Here is a 17,755-nt window from a genome sequence, read left to right on the forward strand (position 1 = left end):
CTTCTCTCCCTCTTCCTTCCCCACCTCTTGCACCTATGAGAATTCCTTGAAACCAATACATTTCCACAAAAAATACCAGGGCTAACAAATCAAAACCTTCCGATATCTACACATTACTAGTAAGGTTTAGCTATAGCTATGTATATGGATATATATGTATACACACACACACCACCACGTACTTATATGTATTGCTAAAAAACATGTATCAAAAATTATGTTGTGGTACAGTATGGCTGAAATGTTACTGGCACAAGATCAATTTGACCAAAGTATTCCTCTAGTGGCAAAAGATTAGTTTGTTTGAATTATATTTACCTTTCTGGAAGTGTTTCAGAAAGAAGTCTTGTCTAGTTTAAACTCATCCAACACAACATAATGATATCCTTGAAGTCCAGAGAGTCATGAGATTCTTCCTTTTCCTTCTGGTTGTGAATATTGAGCGTGATCTACAAGAAAAAGAAAGTGGGGGGAAAAGAAGTTTGACAGGCAATCCTTTGTGTTCTCAGTGGGCCACTATTTTCAAAACCCTTACAGAACACGGCACTGACTCCAGAAGATCAATCAATCAATCGCTACTGGGTTTCCGGAAAGAATTCAAAGCAGATTTTGTTCTTCCCTAGGTATCTCAACAAGCCACACCAAGGAGGCAGTTTTCCATGTCAGATATTCTGTCTCCCTCTTTACTGTCTTAAACCCAAAAATACTAAAGTGAAAGGCCTGATGATGTTCTGCTTCTTTTTAAAAAAACTGTAACGAACAGTTTGCATTTTCTGCTATAAATTTAAGTTTAGCATCAGGGAATTTGTAACTTTTTGTTTGAACTTACCTAAGAGAAAGAAAGGTTACAGTTTCTGTGCTGTGAAGTGCTAAAACCCTTCACAAAACCAATAGCAACCCCTGAAACATAAGTAAAACCATGAAAAACATGAAATACCTTTTCTCCTATTAGACACCTCAATTAATCAACAGCTATTAGTGGGTAAGTTACATACTCAACAGCTTTGTCGAATAAACATGTCTTAGTCTAGAAACAGCTGTGAAAAGTTCAGCAGTGCTCTGCTAACTCTGGGATTTCCAGTTTTCTGGAGAACATCACTTTTTCTGGATAGCATGTTGAACATGTAATTTTGCAGATACTCATGCTGTGTAATATCAGCTCAATCTTTCTAGTTCTTTCAGTAATAGCAAGCAAATTCACCAAAGCTTCGCATCAGATTTCACAGGCATGTGTGTGCCTCTCTCTTAGTACCCAGGCCGCCGTGCCAATATGTAGGATTAAACTTTTTCCAAGGTTGAATAAGCCACCATCTGTCTATCTTGTGTGGTGCTGTGCGCCATCCGGGAGACTTGTCCCTTAGAGCATGTTTCTACCATATGTCACTCCTGAGTGATCAGTTATGCCAAGACATTTGGGAAAAAATGACTAAGTTGAGCTGGAAAACCCTTTCCGAATTCCAGAGGAGGTTTGCCAAGCCTGTATTTGCAAATAACTTCGCATCCACCGTTTTTTGCGTACATTGTATGTAAAAATGAGTAACCTTTACCCAAACAGACAAAACAATATTTGGATGATGTACCTGCCCTCCATTGTCCAGAACTCATGTACTTTTTAGTAAACCAAGAGATCCAAGTATGATGCATCTTCAGGAAAAATACAACAAACTTTTACAGAAGAATTGTGACTTTTAGGATAACTAAGTTAAGAAAGGAAGAAAACAGATGTAAAGAATATATTTCAAGAAAGGCTCCACCTGGTATTTTAAAGCCACAACATATCAGTAATTTCTTTCAAAATACTCAACTAAAAATACTTAAGGCAACTGAATGCAAGGCTTCTTCCTAATAATAACGGTATCTAAAATGCTCACCTGCATGCAAAGTGACCACCTACACTAAATGTTAAACTGCTGATATATCATAGTTCATGCAATTAGAATTTGTCTAATAAAGAATATGACTCTATCCTATTTTAGATTCAAAGAACCATTTTATGTTCCAATTCCTCAATTATTAAATTAAAACTCAAGCCAGCATCGCTCTTATGGCCAGCTCAAGGCTGCTCATTTATATAACTGACTTTCAAGGGCACTTGGTTACACAGCAATTAATACCAGCAAAGAATCTACCAGATCTGCTACTTAATGTTAAGGAAGACATTCTTAAGAACACTAAAAGAAGAGAGAAATTAGTAAGTCGTGATTACAGCTTCCCTGAGTAAGTTTAACATGGGAGGGAAATCTATTCCTAAGGGCAACAGTAAAAGTATTAAATATCAGAAGATAAATTATAGGAATTATTACATTTAGTGACAAAAGTGAGGTGAGGAGCAGTACTAATGTCCAAGAGAGAACATTCACAGAAGTTTAGGGTCCTTTATCTGTGTTTTGCCTTCAGAGTTTGGACAATCATTGAAAAAAGGGGAAGATGTGAAACAAGAATTCACTACAGCCCATTTGGATTTGTAGAACAAAGGGCAACAAAAAGCAGAAAAAGTTCATATTAGATGAAGAATAAAGAAGTGATTATTAAAGGAAAATGAAATAATTACCACCTTAGAATGGACTACTTTTTTTTTTTTTTTTTAAATGTATCTAATTTAAACAGTCTCCCTATGCACAAAGAGCAAAGCTTGCAAAGGTGAGGGCATTTCAGTCAGGTGACAGGTAACAAAGCAATCTACGAAGTAATGAAAGCTTCATATTGCAACACTGACTTGCAGCATGGAAAGAGGAGAGGAAAAGAAATATAGAACAGCTAGGCAAAACTGGACTACTTACCTACATAACACACCTAATGATTCTGAAGCCAGCGTATTTTTTGAAAGGCTCAGCTCCTTCCTGGCCCACTCCGACAGCCCGAGGCATTCCCACTGCTCAGCCAAGAGAGGCTGGAGCTGCTGGTTCTACAGCACCAGCTCTCTGCTGACCCTTCTTACCCCAACAGGAAAAATTTAGACTAACGTGTGTCTGCTCTAACGTTCCCCTTGCTTCTTGCATCCACATACAGATCTAAGTAATCTTCCCTTTAGGATGAAACATGATTTGGGTGTATCACTGACTGACTCAGAGGGCTACAAATGGGGACAAGAGGAGGGGTGGGAAATTTATCAAAGCTGCCCATTAAGAAGATTCTTATTCTGGATGAGCATGTGTGCTATGAAGCTGGTAAACAGCTTCCTCACAGAAGGAGCAGCTGCGTAGCTTCTGCACTATACTCTCTTGCCAGAACTACAGCAGAAACAATAGTTTCTCCTGCAAGTCATTGTGAAGATCCCCACATATCTGTAAGGAAAAACTACAAAGTAAACAATATAAAGGGAGAAAACATTAAAACACGGAGAAAGATTAATTTTTTTCCTTCCCTTTGTGTTCAGCTGAGGAGGCTCAGGATCTGTCACCAGCTTGTCCCACACTATTGTAGACATACAAGCAGAAACCCTATCAATCTTTAGAGAAATGATGGGGTTTAGTTTGGTTTAATCACTATGAGTCCCTTGGAAACGCTTGGCACACATAGGCAGTGTTAATTTGTGTTCCACTTCAAACACGTACTCAGCCTCAACACTCACGGTTGTTCTCACAAACTTTTTAGGAAACTCTCCTATCCTCCTGGAATTCATGAGCTCAGGATTCCAACAATCACATGCAAACCCATTGTTCTAGGAATAAATTCACTCTGTGGCACAAATAAATATTTCTGTTACATAAATGTAAAACTTAACTGAAACATCTGCTGATAAATATAAGACTAGGGCACGTAAAAGGCAGCAACAGTGAAATTAATTTCCACAGGAAACCTCATTTAGAGGGGATGACTGTGGAGACTGTTTACAGACAACAAAGGCTCTCCGAGCAGAAGGCCAAACTCAAAGAGTTGTTATGTTCTCCAAACCACCCATCTGCGGGGCATTTCCTATTTTCCCACATTCATTCATCAAAGTTCATTCCCCAGCAGAGACTCTGGGCCCTAGTTGGCAAGAGCTTCTTTCACTGACCAATAGGTAAGGGATAAAATACAGGTTGGTGGAAAGCTATCAAATGTCACTAAACACTGCAAAGGAACCAGTCCTCTAATTCTGCAAGTACTATGGTACTACAACAGAAGAAGAGTTTTTTGCTCAAAAAGTTAATGCAATATTAAAACAAAGCACTATATCTCTTCTCATCAATAATCAGTATTCATAAACTAACTCAAAGAAAATTTCTACACGCAATGTAAAAATAGCTTGGAGTTTAGTGAGTTACCTTTGTTAGGGGTTCAAAAAGAGGGATTGGGGTGGGGCGAATAAAAGGTTTGCTTTTTCCAAGCACAGAGATAAAGCAGTTTTCCTCACATATCTTTCATCTTCTTCACTTCCCCCCTCCTCCACACAAAACCCAAGAAAATCTGCCATTGCTTTAGGTCAAAGGAAAAACAGGCCCAGCTGCCATAAGCCAAACAACGTACAGGTTTGCTGTCTCCCCTGCTGTTTTGGCTTGAGCTCTTCAGACTGGAAAATTCAGAAGCACGATCTCCCAAGCTCTGTAAATGCCAGAACCATCTAAGAGGAAAATAGGACAAGGCCACCCCCAGGCGAGTTTGTACTAAAATCTGCTGGCTGCAAGGCAAAAAATACAGTAAACATCGCATAGGGACAGACTGCTCCTTGGAAAATGTTCCACAAGAACAATATAGCTTCCAAAGAAAGGCTGCGCTAAAGGGACTTCTGGAGAAAAAAAAATGCAATGTTTTAAGATCCTTGTGAGGAGTTAGCAAGCTAATGACACACTCAACGACAAATTGTGTGACAGGCAATATGTTTTTGACATTAATCCAAAGAAGAAATGTGAAAGCAACATTGTATGTTCTCTACAAAGCAGTAACAAATTCAGTATCCTAGAATAGTTCTTCAGTTCACTAAGGAAATTTCGCTTTTGTCTTGACAATTGATTTCATGGAATAAAACAAGTAATAATAAGCAATTAAACCATCAATATCATCATCTTGTCTCTTCAGGAAAGACAACTTAAAGTTAAATTTTTGCAATCCTTGGGAGATGAACTTTGCAACTGATTACTGTATGTTTTAACATGCTCTGTACTGACTCAACCTAGAAAAACAAGCCAAAAACAGAAGTTGAAACATCCTTTTTCCTGTGTAGCTCCAATTTGCAGTAGCAAGAAGCTAAACAACATGCTCTCCACCAGATGGCTGAAATAAAAAGAACACTCTTTCTGATTAATTAGGAAACAAATGAATCTGCTGTTAGCACAACAAGTTACCATCAGGAAACCAGGGCTCCCATTAAACTTTGGTATTTGTGCCTTCTCTGCAACCGTGTTCAAGACCATCCCCAGATTTGTCTCTCATTTCAGAAGCAAAACATTACACACAAGTCCATCACACGCAAGTATCACACCAGATACTGCATAACCAAAAAGGGTATTGGCCCTTTCCACAGACAAATAATGCTATAAGAGAGAGAAGCTTCCTAAAAGAGAAAGTGCCCATCAGAATAGAAATGAATGAAGGTCTCCTAGTGCTGTGAGGAGTTGCCCCAGGGAGAGTCGCTAGGTAAACCGCCACATCCCTCCTCAGGGTTCAGCGAGCAAGGGAGCCTCGTGCATGCACACTCAAGCTCTCCAGCTGGTCCGGGAAACGGAAATCCCCAGACTAGATATAGCACAAGGAGCAAGGATGTGACAGCCCGAGCAACAGAGGCCAGCCCATGGGTCCCTGACAAGGCTGCCAAGGATGACTGTTAACATCTTGAGCGAAGGTGCAGAATACAATGCAGGCGCTGGGAATGGAGCGGGGAAAGGCATAAAACACACAGAACATGCGCAAAACACAGGCAAGTGAATGCGCTTCAAACACGAACATAACATATGATGCTACTGAGGTGAGTGACCTTGGGAAGAAGGGAAATGAGCTCACCCAGCCCGGCGAGGTGCGGGGAGTTGCAGCTAAAAGCTTTCGGTGTTGTCGTTATTCCTCTGCTTTCAATGGGAGACCTGTTGTTTCAGCAACATACAGCATCACCTCCAAAACTGGGAGAGGCATATTCAAGAAAACCATGCCCTGTTGCTAAGATGAGGATACCGGGGCAGAGAGCTCCTAGCTTTCTCTGCACGAACAACTGCTTTTTTGCACCAGACCTGGGACCTGGTATTTCAGTAACAGTGGTTAAAGAAGGACCACTTCAGAAGAAGCTGGCAATGCACTGAGAAGGAACGTGCCATGTTTTAGGGCTAAAGCACAATTTCACCTTCTTTAACAACATCATGTGTGCCTGAAGAGGCATAATGCCTTAGTGAGAATCCAGGGCTGCGAATAAACCCACACCACTATAACTTAAAGTATTTCTCCTACGTGCGCAACCAAAGATCTCAAACAAGCTGAGAGAGTTATCTTTTAGGGACAAAGGGAATGGTGGAGACATTTACTAGAAACTAAATCCAAGACTGCTTTTTAAAATCCAAGTAAAGGTACTATATCCTCTTAAGTAATTGAGGAAGCTGGGAGACTAAATAAGGAAAACCAAAAAGACTTCCTCACACATTAAAAAAGGATCCCAATAATTTTATACATATAGGGAGGCCACTTAATTCAGCTAAATGAGCTTATCTCACTTTTCATTATAGGCTTGTGATAGTTACCTACTGCAGGAAAAACAAGGCTACACAAAACTGCAAAAGACCATAGAAAACACTAATGTTTCAAAGCATACCTATCCATTACATCATACGCACAATTACAGAATTTTTTTTTTTGAGCAAGTAGTGTCAGAAAGTGGACCCATGTAAACTTTCAGCAAACGCAATATTCTTTGGCACAGTGTTTTAAGAAGACCTACCTCTCTCCTGTTTGCTTATACTCTTACTTTACTTGATGCTTCCTAGGACTCATGTTGGAAGATACAGTGAACAATTAAACCTGTGCACCCCCTCCCCATCACTCACAATATTGCAGACCTCAAGAATATCCTCCAATGTCTCTTTTTTCCAGGATAAAGAGTCCCAGTTTTCTTTGTACATAAGCCTTTCCGTATCTCTTCGGAATGCTGCTTTCTCCAACTTTTTCCCGTCCTACTGTATTGTTTCTGAGCTGAGAGGACCTGAACTGCACATGCTATACAAGATGCCAGCGAGCTGTGAATTTACAGAGGCAACAACGATGCTGTCTGTGTAATTCTCTATTCCTTTATTAGTATTTCCTAGCATTTGATTGGCTTTTCTGATCAGTGTAGAGTAGTGAGTTCCTGTTTTACATTGTTGTTTATCATAACCTGTTAACTGACTCACCCATGGTAACTGTCAGCTCAAAGCTTGTCATTTTTTAGTGTAATCACGGTTATTTTTCCCCATGTAGATCACTTCACGTTTATCTGCACTGAATTTTACCTTTCCTTCTACTACTCAGTCACACACTCACATCAGGCACTCTTCCAGTTCTTCATGGTTCACTTCAACCTTACTACCACGAGCAAGTTAGTATCATCAGCAAACTTCATCACTTCATCAACAAGCCCCTTTTCCAGTGTACTTTTTATATGTTGAATACACCAACCCGTCCAACTACACTGGTGACTGTCAGAAGGGACCACTTATTCCCACCTTACTCTTCCCATCTTTTACCCACACATTAGTCCATGATGTGACCCTCCTTCATGCACAGCTGCTCAGCTTCCTCCTGGTAAAGAACATTGTCAAAGACCTCTTAATGCCACCCAGATCTTTTTTATTCACTTGCATATTCACCCTCTCAAAGGGCTTCCCAAAGTTTGAAAGGTGGCACTTCCCTTTGTGAAAGAAAAGTTGACTTTCCCGCAGAGCTTGCATTCATTCAGGTAACATATTTGTAAATATTGCGTTGTGAAGTAGGTATTATCCTTGCAATAGATGAACTGTGCATCTTTGCAGACAAAATGTTAGGGAACAAAGGAATGTAATTTTCTGCCCCTTTGTTGCTTGTTTGTTGTTGGTTTTTTTTTTTAAAAAAAAGATCCATAAGCATTTGCTTATTTTGAAGCCAAACAGCCAGGGAGTTTAAGGTACCACCCACCTCTCCCCTTTATATATGGCTCCATATATGATTAAGCAGCAGCACACGCACAACAACAACAATTTCTCCTCTTGTAATTCTTCAGTGAAGACAAGACTTTATTCATTTTTCTAACAATTTTTAATCTGAGGAACTTACTTTTTGTAAGCAAGTATTTAAAAAATTTAAAATATTTTCCTGCTGTTTGCCAGATGTCTGGGACTGCCAGCAACTGCATAGCACCAGGAAATTTTCTGAGTCAGCAAGTTACAGCTTCTCCTAAGTTTTCTCCTTGATCTTAGGCAAATTTCTACTATTCTTTACCAGATTAATAGACTCATTTCCATCTCCCTATCGGATCCTTTTTTCCTGATCATTAAGTTAATGGCGCAGGGAACTGTGTCCTTCCAGCCTCCCACCCTAGCTGTTTCCCACTAGCACACCATGGAGGGCACAGGTACACCCATCTGAATTCTGAAAAGATCTGACAATGCTTTGTAGGAGTTAGAGATGGGAAATGGATTCCACTTACTCCCGTGTGTTCCTGCATTAACAGTAGCCACAGCCCAACCCTTAAATTTATGTCTGAAACCTGCAATGACTCCTCTCATAAAAGTTCCCTCCTAACATTTCTCCTAGCAGTATCTGTAACACCCTCAGCTTCTTTGGTATCACCCCTTCCAGACTCTTTGTGGCTGGCTCGTGCGTGTGAACGGTGGCGAGAAGCTCTGAAGAGCACAGGACACAAGATGAGTACTGGCACCCTCAATTTACATTATGTCTCACACCAAATAACTAGTTTATCAACAAGCTAAAAAGACTAAGAAAGCAGCATAAAGAAAATTTTCAAAAAAGTATGGCTTCATCATTAAAATCTCTCTTTATTCAAGCTTTCTCATTGGTTGCATTATATGGAGAGGCAGAAAGCTCTGTAAACAGAGTTGCTTAGTTTCCATGCCTGTTGCCAAATTTCCATCCTGCGGAACCAATTTTAAATAGAAAAAAGTGTCTCTTTCCATCCTCTCTTCCTCAGTGTCATACTTACTGAGGATACAGAGTAAAAATTGAATGGAAATGAGCTAGTCACAGTAGGGTTCAAATCCAAATGTTGACTTTTTTTTTTAATTGCCAAAAAAAATCCAGATCACTTTGATCCATAATTATTCTTTTTGTGCAACTACGGAAAGTTTTTGAACTGAAGGCTGCCAACAATGACCTTGTTATAAACTGGAGTTCACAGTTACTTTTATGGAATTTTGTCTCAGTAACTTCTAGCTCAAGCAGTTCTCATGAAAATATTTCCAAACCACCAACTTGGTTACATATTTCCAGTAAAGCAAAATAATCCCCAGCTCCTAAATACAACTCTATGTCTTTTTCTAACTTCACTTTATCCTTTGGAAAACCAGTAGAGCTTTAAAAATGGGAAAGACAGAAAAGGGAGAAAGGAGACCAAAAAAAAGTCTGAGAACTTCAAGCAGCCTCTAGTATCTCTGGGTTATAGCAGATGCAGAACTGGAAATGGAGATGAGATATGGGAAATAATCTCCCACATATACACAAGTATTAATAGCAATAGCATATAAAAACAAAATGAACACCGTAATTCAAAATAGCATAATACTTGCCTAGCAGAAAGCTCTCAAATAGATCCAGCTGTTGTTAGCCCATGCTCACAGCCAGAGCTTCCGCACTAACGTAAAGGACCTCATAAAGAAAATCTGATGGACTTTGTATTATCATTTTGTTTAGCTTTTTCAGAGAGGGAATGTAAAGGAATCATTTATTATAACCTTTTTCATATCTGTCAGACGTTGCATGTTTTATGTAACTATCACACATTAGGCAAACTCTTCCTACCTACCCATATGCTAGGCAAAAGCTCAACCGTGGAAGAGAAACCTTCTTCCACAAAGTAAATTTCCTGTTTGAGAGGAACCATGAGTTCCACCTAGGGCTCCAAGATCTCTGCGCTATCCTCTCATCGCTAGGACTGGTACTTCCATGTAACCCAGAACTTGCACATCTGCCTCCCTGGGAAGCAGAACTATCTGACCTGTGCTTTACACATGCCAGAACAGCTGTTGCATTGGAGCATTTCAGATACCAGACCACAACGCAGACGCTGTACAACCAAAGCAAGCCCTCATCCATGCACCTACAACGGCTTTCTCAGAACACAAGGGCCAGATGTGTTTGCACAACTGGCCAGTGTATTACCATCCCTATTGACCAGGTCCATTACCTGAAGCAGAATAAAAGGACACGCACATCCAGGACCCCACCACAGACTCCAGGGCAGCCAGCTGAGCATCAGAGCCGCTCCCAGGGGCCAGCCCACGCAGGATGCACTCTTCTGTTTGCCACAACTCTTAATCTTTCACCTCGGGCAGAAGAGGCCCCCAACTCCGATCTTGAATTCAAACCTCATTCATCATATGTAAGAAACCAAAATATGTGAGCTCCATAGGTAGTCCTGAAACTGGTATTTTCCAGCTTTTTATGCAGTACATAGGGAAAATGGCAGCAGCTGTGACGAGTGGGAGCTGCCACCAGAATACCCCAGCAGAGGAATGAGAGGAGTGTACGGAAAGCACATAGGAAGCTATGGAGGAACAGAAGAGGGCACGCCACAGGGCAATTCTAGCACGACTTGGGAAAAAAGAAACCCTCCTCAAACAATGGGGCTAAAAAAGAAAATGACAGTGAGGAAGCAGATGCTGAGAAGAGTCCAGGTGCAGAACTGGAGAAGCTGTTCCAGGCAACCAAAAGGACCTTCCTTCTTGGCTCACCATTAAGACACATTTTAGAATTTAGGATTTTAGAAAAAGATTTGCAGAGCGAACTGGTAGTACATTTCATTCATCAGAGCTCTCACCTGCAATATATCTATACAATTTAAAAACGCTTTCAACTAAAAACATTAACTCATTAAATGCTTCACATAAATGTCATAAACAGTTGCGTATCTTGGCAAATATGTGCCACAAGCAGTCCTCACAACACAACCTCACTATCAGATCTCACATTCTTTAGCAGGTTTAACTGTGACATCAAGCAGGAAATACCATTTACCTTCAGTATCAGGAGTCAGGGCATACTGGTAGAGCTTGTGTGGGACTTCTCAAACTGAAGACGGACCGATTACTTTATCTACCAGGATTGTCCAGTCAACATTTGTGACTGACTTTGTTTGGAAAGCTGCTTCACTAGCCTTTGGAGCCCCTTGAGTTGCAGAAAAAATTACTGTAAATCACATATATACACACAGTTTAAAATATATACACACAGTTTAAAACTGTTTAAAACTGTGATGCACTTGAGTTAACAAGAATTCGGAGGGTCTGTGATTACAGCAACCACGGCAGGGTTTCTGAAAGGGAAGATCAAGAGTCACTGTTTTGAAAGGAGAAAGTGAGCTGTCAAGTGACTGACAGGAGGAGATTGCAACAGGATGTTTCATTGCATCTGTAGAAAATAAGTGCTAAACCCACCCATGAAACAAGAACAGGCAAGGGATTTAAGGGTTTAAAAGATACAGCACTTTTGTTTCTTAACCTAGAAAATGAATCCTACAAGGAAGTATGACGGAATAAGGGTGGGACAGACAGATGGACAAGAGTAGGCTGCATTAGAGACCTGCAGGATACAAGTAACTTGTCCTGACTGAACAGGTTCTGACCAAGGTCTTATCAATGCCCTACACTGCCACTGCGAAGAAAATGGGGAGTAAATCCTTGTACTATCTCCTGCTGGCCCACCTGAACACAGCTGCAGCATGACATCTGAACCTGACAGGCAGAAGAAATCTTCAGTGAACAGAGCAGGGAAAAAAATGTATTCATTTGTCAAGTAAAAGGGACTGTAACTGCTTATTACCATGAAGTCCTGCCTGTCATTTCTAACAAGGTACCAAGGCACTGGATGTTAATTTCTAGAAATCAAACAAAGTAGACAAGTTCAGAGGAAGAAATTTTTTTGTTTTTTCAGTGCTAACTGATGCTGTACTAGGTAAGAAGCATGGGTTGTACTGAAATAATGCAAATTTCTGTAGCAAATTGTTTCAAACAGCTGATAAATGCCTGCAGAAGCGCAGTGTGGTTTATAAACCTGAAAATCATGGAAATTAATAGCCATTTCTGGACAGTATGTTAAAGATACTGAGTTTCTGAGATTCCTTTTTTTGGCCCAGTGATAATATAAACAGAATGCACATTGGTGGAAATGCAGATTGTGGAAAATACTCCCACTTCGCAAATACACCAATACACTAGATAGATTACATAAAATTCTCAGCCTTCCTAAATTTCTCAAGTATACTGTGTATATTATGCTCAGAATAGTGATAAAGCAACAAGTTAACTCCAGTGTTGTCTTATGATTGACACAGGCACAGAAAACAAAGATATCAACTCACTGCTAATTTTCAAACAGCCAATTATTTAATCCTTGTTAAAGTAAGCATGAAGGACCCACAAGCCTTTTGTTGTATTTTCTCTCCCCTGTCCAGCTGAGGAGGAGTGGGCAAGTGGCCTCCAGCCAGAGTCAACCCATCACAAAGTCCTAAACGCTTTCAGAAACAAAGGCCTCAACCCTACAGCTTGGGCCCAGACCTAATGAGAATTACATTCTCCTGTGATTTAAGAAGTTTCTCCTCGAATATTCCTCTTTGTAGGTATATAGGAGTTTGTGCTTTGAACACCTGCTAAAAGCAACAAACTTTACCTAAAAGAAATCAGACCATCTTCAAGAGCTATGCAATGCACTCTGTGATAGAAACGCTGACAACAAATCATTTCACATAGGTATTGTACAGTTCTAACTAAATATTGCTAAATAAAATGCCAAAATAAAAACAGTAAAAAACTTAACCAAATGTTTTTGAAGAAAATTGTGGAAAATACATACATACTTGTCAAACTGTCTGCAATAACTCTAGATTTTTCCCATGCGTACCTGTTATGCAAATTTTTAACACAACTGTAACTCAGTACATCAAAAAATACTCCCATTACACTGTATTATACTTGATATACTGTATTAATTATTCATTTGATACCCATATATTACATATATTGGGCATACTACATCACATATATTCTACACTTCCTGCTACTCTGCTCCCTGAGACCTTTTCCAATAAGGCAGTCATACCACCATCTCATGACTTGTACATTTTATTAATCTGTAGTGAAACCAGCTGAATGCAAATCATTTTAACTGTCCACATTTCTACAATTTTGACAGTATGAATCCTAATTTCACTCCATACACCCCTTTAAAACATTAGAAGTATATTCATGCTTCCTAAAACCTATGTGCCAAATGATAGTTTTGGTTATGCCAGTCAATATACAGGTAAGGCCAAACATGCATATAGAATGTAACGTATGACTTAATAGAGACTGTGATGTGTCACATGTTGCTACTTCCACCCTTCAAGGAAAAGAGGAACATGTATTTACTGTTCAGTCCAGAGCTAGCCCCTTCTTTGAGATAGAGAAGAAAGAATACACAATCTACTAAAAAAGTAAAACAAAAGAAATTCATCATGTGCCTAATCTTCCCATTTGTAGCTGCATTAAGGCAGCTTTGCATGCACAGAGCACAGCATGCTGTAACAACTTAAGTCAACTATGTCACAATACTTCACCACATCTGTAAGTTCTGCAGCTTAAGTGACCTCCCAAATCTTCTGCATAATACTTACTCATCCAGCTAGAGAAAACATAAATAATCTAAAGAACCAATAACATACATGATTTACATAATACATCTTGCAAAATAAGACGGTGGAACCAGTCTAATGAACGAAAGCAGCACTAAAACTGCAAGGGGTCCAAGTCCTCAGTTGGCTGAGCAGGGCACTTCACATTGCGTGCGCTCACGGACAGATCGCTCCTCTGAGACAACGACAGAGCATCTGCAGAAGTGGTTATCTGTTTGACTTGTTAGGACTCAAAACTACTTAATGCCGCATGATTTACCCTGTTTTCAAGTATTCGCCCACATTTGTGACTTGTTTGATGGCATTAAAAGACCTCACAGCAGACCCTACCACAAGAAAAAACCTACCACCTATTGCCACCGACTGCCTGGAGAAAGGTAACCCCATTTGGCTGAGAGACAGCGAGTGAACCAACACACCAGTCACCTCTGACAATGTGGGTGTGACAATCACTAGGAATACAGTGAAGCAAATCACGTGGGTGAAAAAAAGTAGTTTTATGTATTTGGAGTATCTGAAGTGACGTCATCTTGAAGAGCTTCACCTGTGAAACCACCTAAACAGGGAAGGAGAAAGTGATTCACTGGTAACTGCATCTGAATTTTTCAGCATCTTATAAAAATCTAAACCATCAATCGTAAAATGATACCGACTTCTAGAAGATCGCAGTTCCATCTGAATTGTTTTAACCCACTAGTAACACTTTGAAACTATTTTCTCTTGTCGCAGCATTTTCATGTTTGCCTTTTCTGATGTTCATTTAACAACTTGCATTTTTTTGATGTTCATTTAACAAACAGGTCCAGACAGCTACTTTCCCTTTTCCTGTCACTAGGCTTCTGCTAAGCAGCAGGGGTAAAATCATTACAATAAAATAAGGAAACATTTTAGAACATAAATTACTAGAAAGATTTCAGCAGCTTTAGTATATGCAACTACTTGCAATTTAGCTCCGCAGTAGTTAGGACTCATTATGTTACTTTAACTGTTACTGGTACCATCACAATTCCCAGTGATGAAAATATCTGTGCAATGGAGAGCCAAGTGAGGGAGAAGGGGCAAGAATGGAAGAAACATGAAAATTGCAAGCAAAAGGGAAGATAGTGGATTCAAGAAGCTTTGGAAACTGCAAAGGCAGGCAGTGAACTGAAAATGTATTTTATAAAAACATAGACTGTTTTCCCAGACAGTTAAATATTTTTGTTAATGGATAACACTCCCTTAATATATAATTTCTATATGGAAACATTAAAAGAAGGAAACAGGGAAAAAACAGCAACTGACATATAAAAATTGCCCATTCCTTTCTGTCCATGGCCATCTTTTTCTTCTCCAGTCTGTTCTGGAGCATCTACACCATTAACGCAGGAAGAAGGCTGTAACCAGAAGCTTAAATATGACAGAATACAGACACTTGCCTTGCACGCACACTGTCATTGTGAATTAGCCATGAGTTGACAAGCTAAAGACCTGGCTTGCAGTCTCATCATTCAATCATCCATCCAATCTCATCAATTGAGCAAGGCAGTAACACATGTCCCCTCTAGCTTAAACGACAGCAAAACTGCGGGTTGTAATCACAGGTCATCTTCAAACGACACTTATCATTAAGGATGGTTTTGTTCCAAATCAATTGTTTATTGAGAATTACTCTAATACGATATTTCTCTCTGCTCCTTTTAACTCTTGCACTTAACACCGTTTAAAAGAATGTGTATCAAAATGAGAATTTTGTAGTTTCTTAGGAATAAGCTAACAATATATGACACTGGGTAGAATGCGAAATTAGCCATTTACGGTCCAAAAACTTTGACAAAAATAAGGTCATCTAGATGAACTTCCACAATTGAACCTTTAGCTAGTGCTAATCTATGCTGCCTTATTTACAGTCTGAACTATTTTAACCGTGTAGAAGCTGTCTCAAATTACTCTGGACATAAAACATTTGAAAAATAATCCAAAATATAAATTACAACATAGGTACCCTTAAAAAACAGTGCCTCATTTACACATAGCATCTAATGGTTTTGTAACATGCAAAATGCATGCTTTGTTCTAAATTTGCCAAATCAGGATTCTCTTCTTTATTGCCCTTCTCCAAAAGGGACTGAGCAGTAGTTGTCCTCTCTTTTTATGGAACTTGAGGGGCAATCCTGGACTAAGTCAGCCAAAGTGTGACCTCAAAGGATGCTGATGGAGCCAATGCAAAAGTAACAGGAAGAAAAGTTACATTCCTGTAGAAAGGGTAAAAGTAAAGTGGGAATCACTACCTCAGTGAAAGGATAGGCTCATCTGGAGCTCATACACCAGTTTTTAAACACCAAGAATTCCTTAATAAAAAAGGCTCAACTCTAACAGACACCACAGCAGCATCTCTGGGAAATGACAGACAGAAGGACAGATTCTCCACTAGTTAGAGAAACATAATCAAATCTCTATTAACATCATTTGCTTTGTGACAGTTTACATCAGCTGAGGATCTGCCTTGAGGATAACTGGAAATTTGTTTGTTCTCTCACATCGCTAGACATGACACACGCTTCCCAAATTCTACTAAGCTTAAACAAAATTCTAACCACCCAGCACAGACATTTCATCACAAGTTTATTTTACTCTGTTGCACCCTCGCCACCTTCCCAAGCATATCAATCTCAAACATTTGATAACAGCTACAGAAAATATGGGAACAGAGTTCTGTGACAGCATATAAACACTACCAAAAATATACTGTATTATCAGAAAATCCATTTTAAAATTTGCACTTAGTGAACTGTTAACATACCATTTTTCCATCACTCTGACAGGAATGTTTTTACCCAAGTCAAAAGTAAAGGAAGAGCTTTTAGTTAAGGATATACACTGTTTTCCAAATAACTGCACTCTCAACAAGATTGCTATTATATTTTAACAAGATTCATATTTTCACCTCAACAATGTTATAAATGATCCCACATTTACCAGAAATCAGAGTATGTGAACCATGTTTCAAACTGATCCTCCCCATGCAATTTGTCCCCGCTGCTAGCTGTTCCATCCAGCCTGGATGCATCTTTTGCAGCTGACCTTTTTGCCTCGATTTCAAGGAATTTTCAGCAAAATATTTTTGTTGTTCCAAAAACTGAGTGATGGGAGTTGTAACATACAGTTGATTATTTACTCTCTCTAGGTCTATATCAGGTATAATTATTACCAGCTTGTGCAAAAAGATCACTTCAGTGTGGCAAACGGTTCAACAGTGTTCAGTCCAGGCTAAGTTGTTCAATCAAAAAACACACTAAAAAAATATTTTAAATAACAAAATTTAGAAGCCAAGGATCAGTTTACAACTCGACTTCATTTTTATTAAAAAGTTTAGATTTTTTTTAAGCAGAATAATACCACAAATATTGGTATTTGTTTTCTTCCATACAGCAATCGTGATTACTTTTAAGATGAAAATTGAGTTACTGAACTGCAAAATAAAAGTATTTCTATTTTCAAATGAAATATTTAGCATCATCCTAACTCTGGAAATATTTCTTACCCATACAATTACAGACTCACAGTCTCATTTTCACTAAATCATGTATTTTAACTCAGAAAACATACCAAGTAGTTATTGTAAGTCAAAAAATGCAAAGAGGAAGCCATGTGTGTCAATATTGGAGAGTGTATTTGATAATGGAAGTGCTGCTCTTTTAAACATTGGGAACAGCTAGTAAGAATGGATGAATTTGAGAAGCCATGGCATAGTAAAGTAACCTAACTGCGAATTTCAAGAGAAACTAACTTAAAAATTAAAACCACCAGATATTTAATAACTGGTATTGCTAATATCTTAAGAAGGAATATTAGTAAGGCTGCAACTGGGTTATTCCAAAAATTAAGAACAAAAAAGAGGCTAAATGCACATAGAACAAAGCAAGTACTTTGGTATACACACAACAGACTTGGTCAATCGTATTTATTTTTCTTCAAGCTCTAACTCATACTATATCCTCAAAGTTACCTTTTTATTTAATC

At 39.1% G+C, this 17,755-nt stretch overlaps 1 protein-coding gene across 1 annotated transcript in view; it reads right to left on the bottom strand.

Moving 5' to 3' along the window:
- The window catches only part of LDLRAD4 (low density lipoprotein receptor class A domain containing 4), a 284,146-nt gene that overhangs the window by 239,574 nt on the left and 26,817 nt on the right, over window positions 1-17,755 (bottom strand). Inside the window, exon 2 of the mRNA XM_052787366.1 lies at window positions 319-449. The gene's annotated coding sequence lies outside the window, so the exon portion shown is untranslated. The remainder of the gene's footprint in view (window positions 1-318; window positions 450-17,755) is intronic.

Source organism: Harpia harpyja, chromosome 5 (assembly GCF_026419915.1).
Source record: "Harpia harpyja isolate bHarHar1 chromosome 5, bHarHar1 primary haplotype, whole genome shotgun sequence".
NCBI lineage: Eukaryota > Metazoa > Chordata > Aves > Accipitriformes > Accipitridae > Harpia > Harpia harpyja.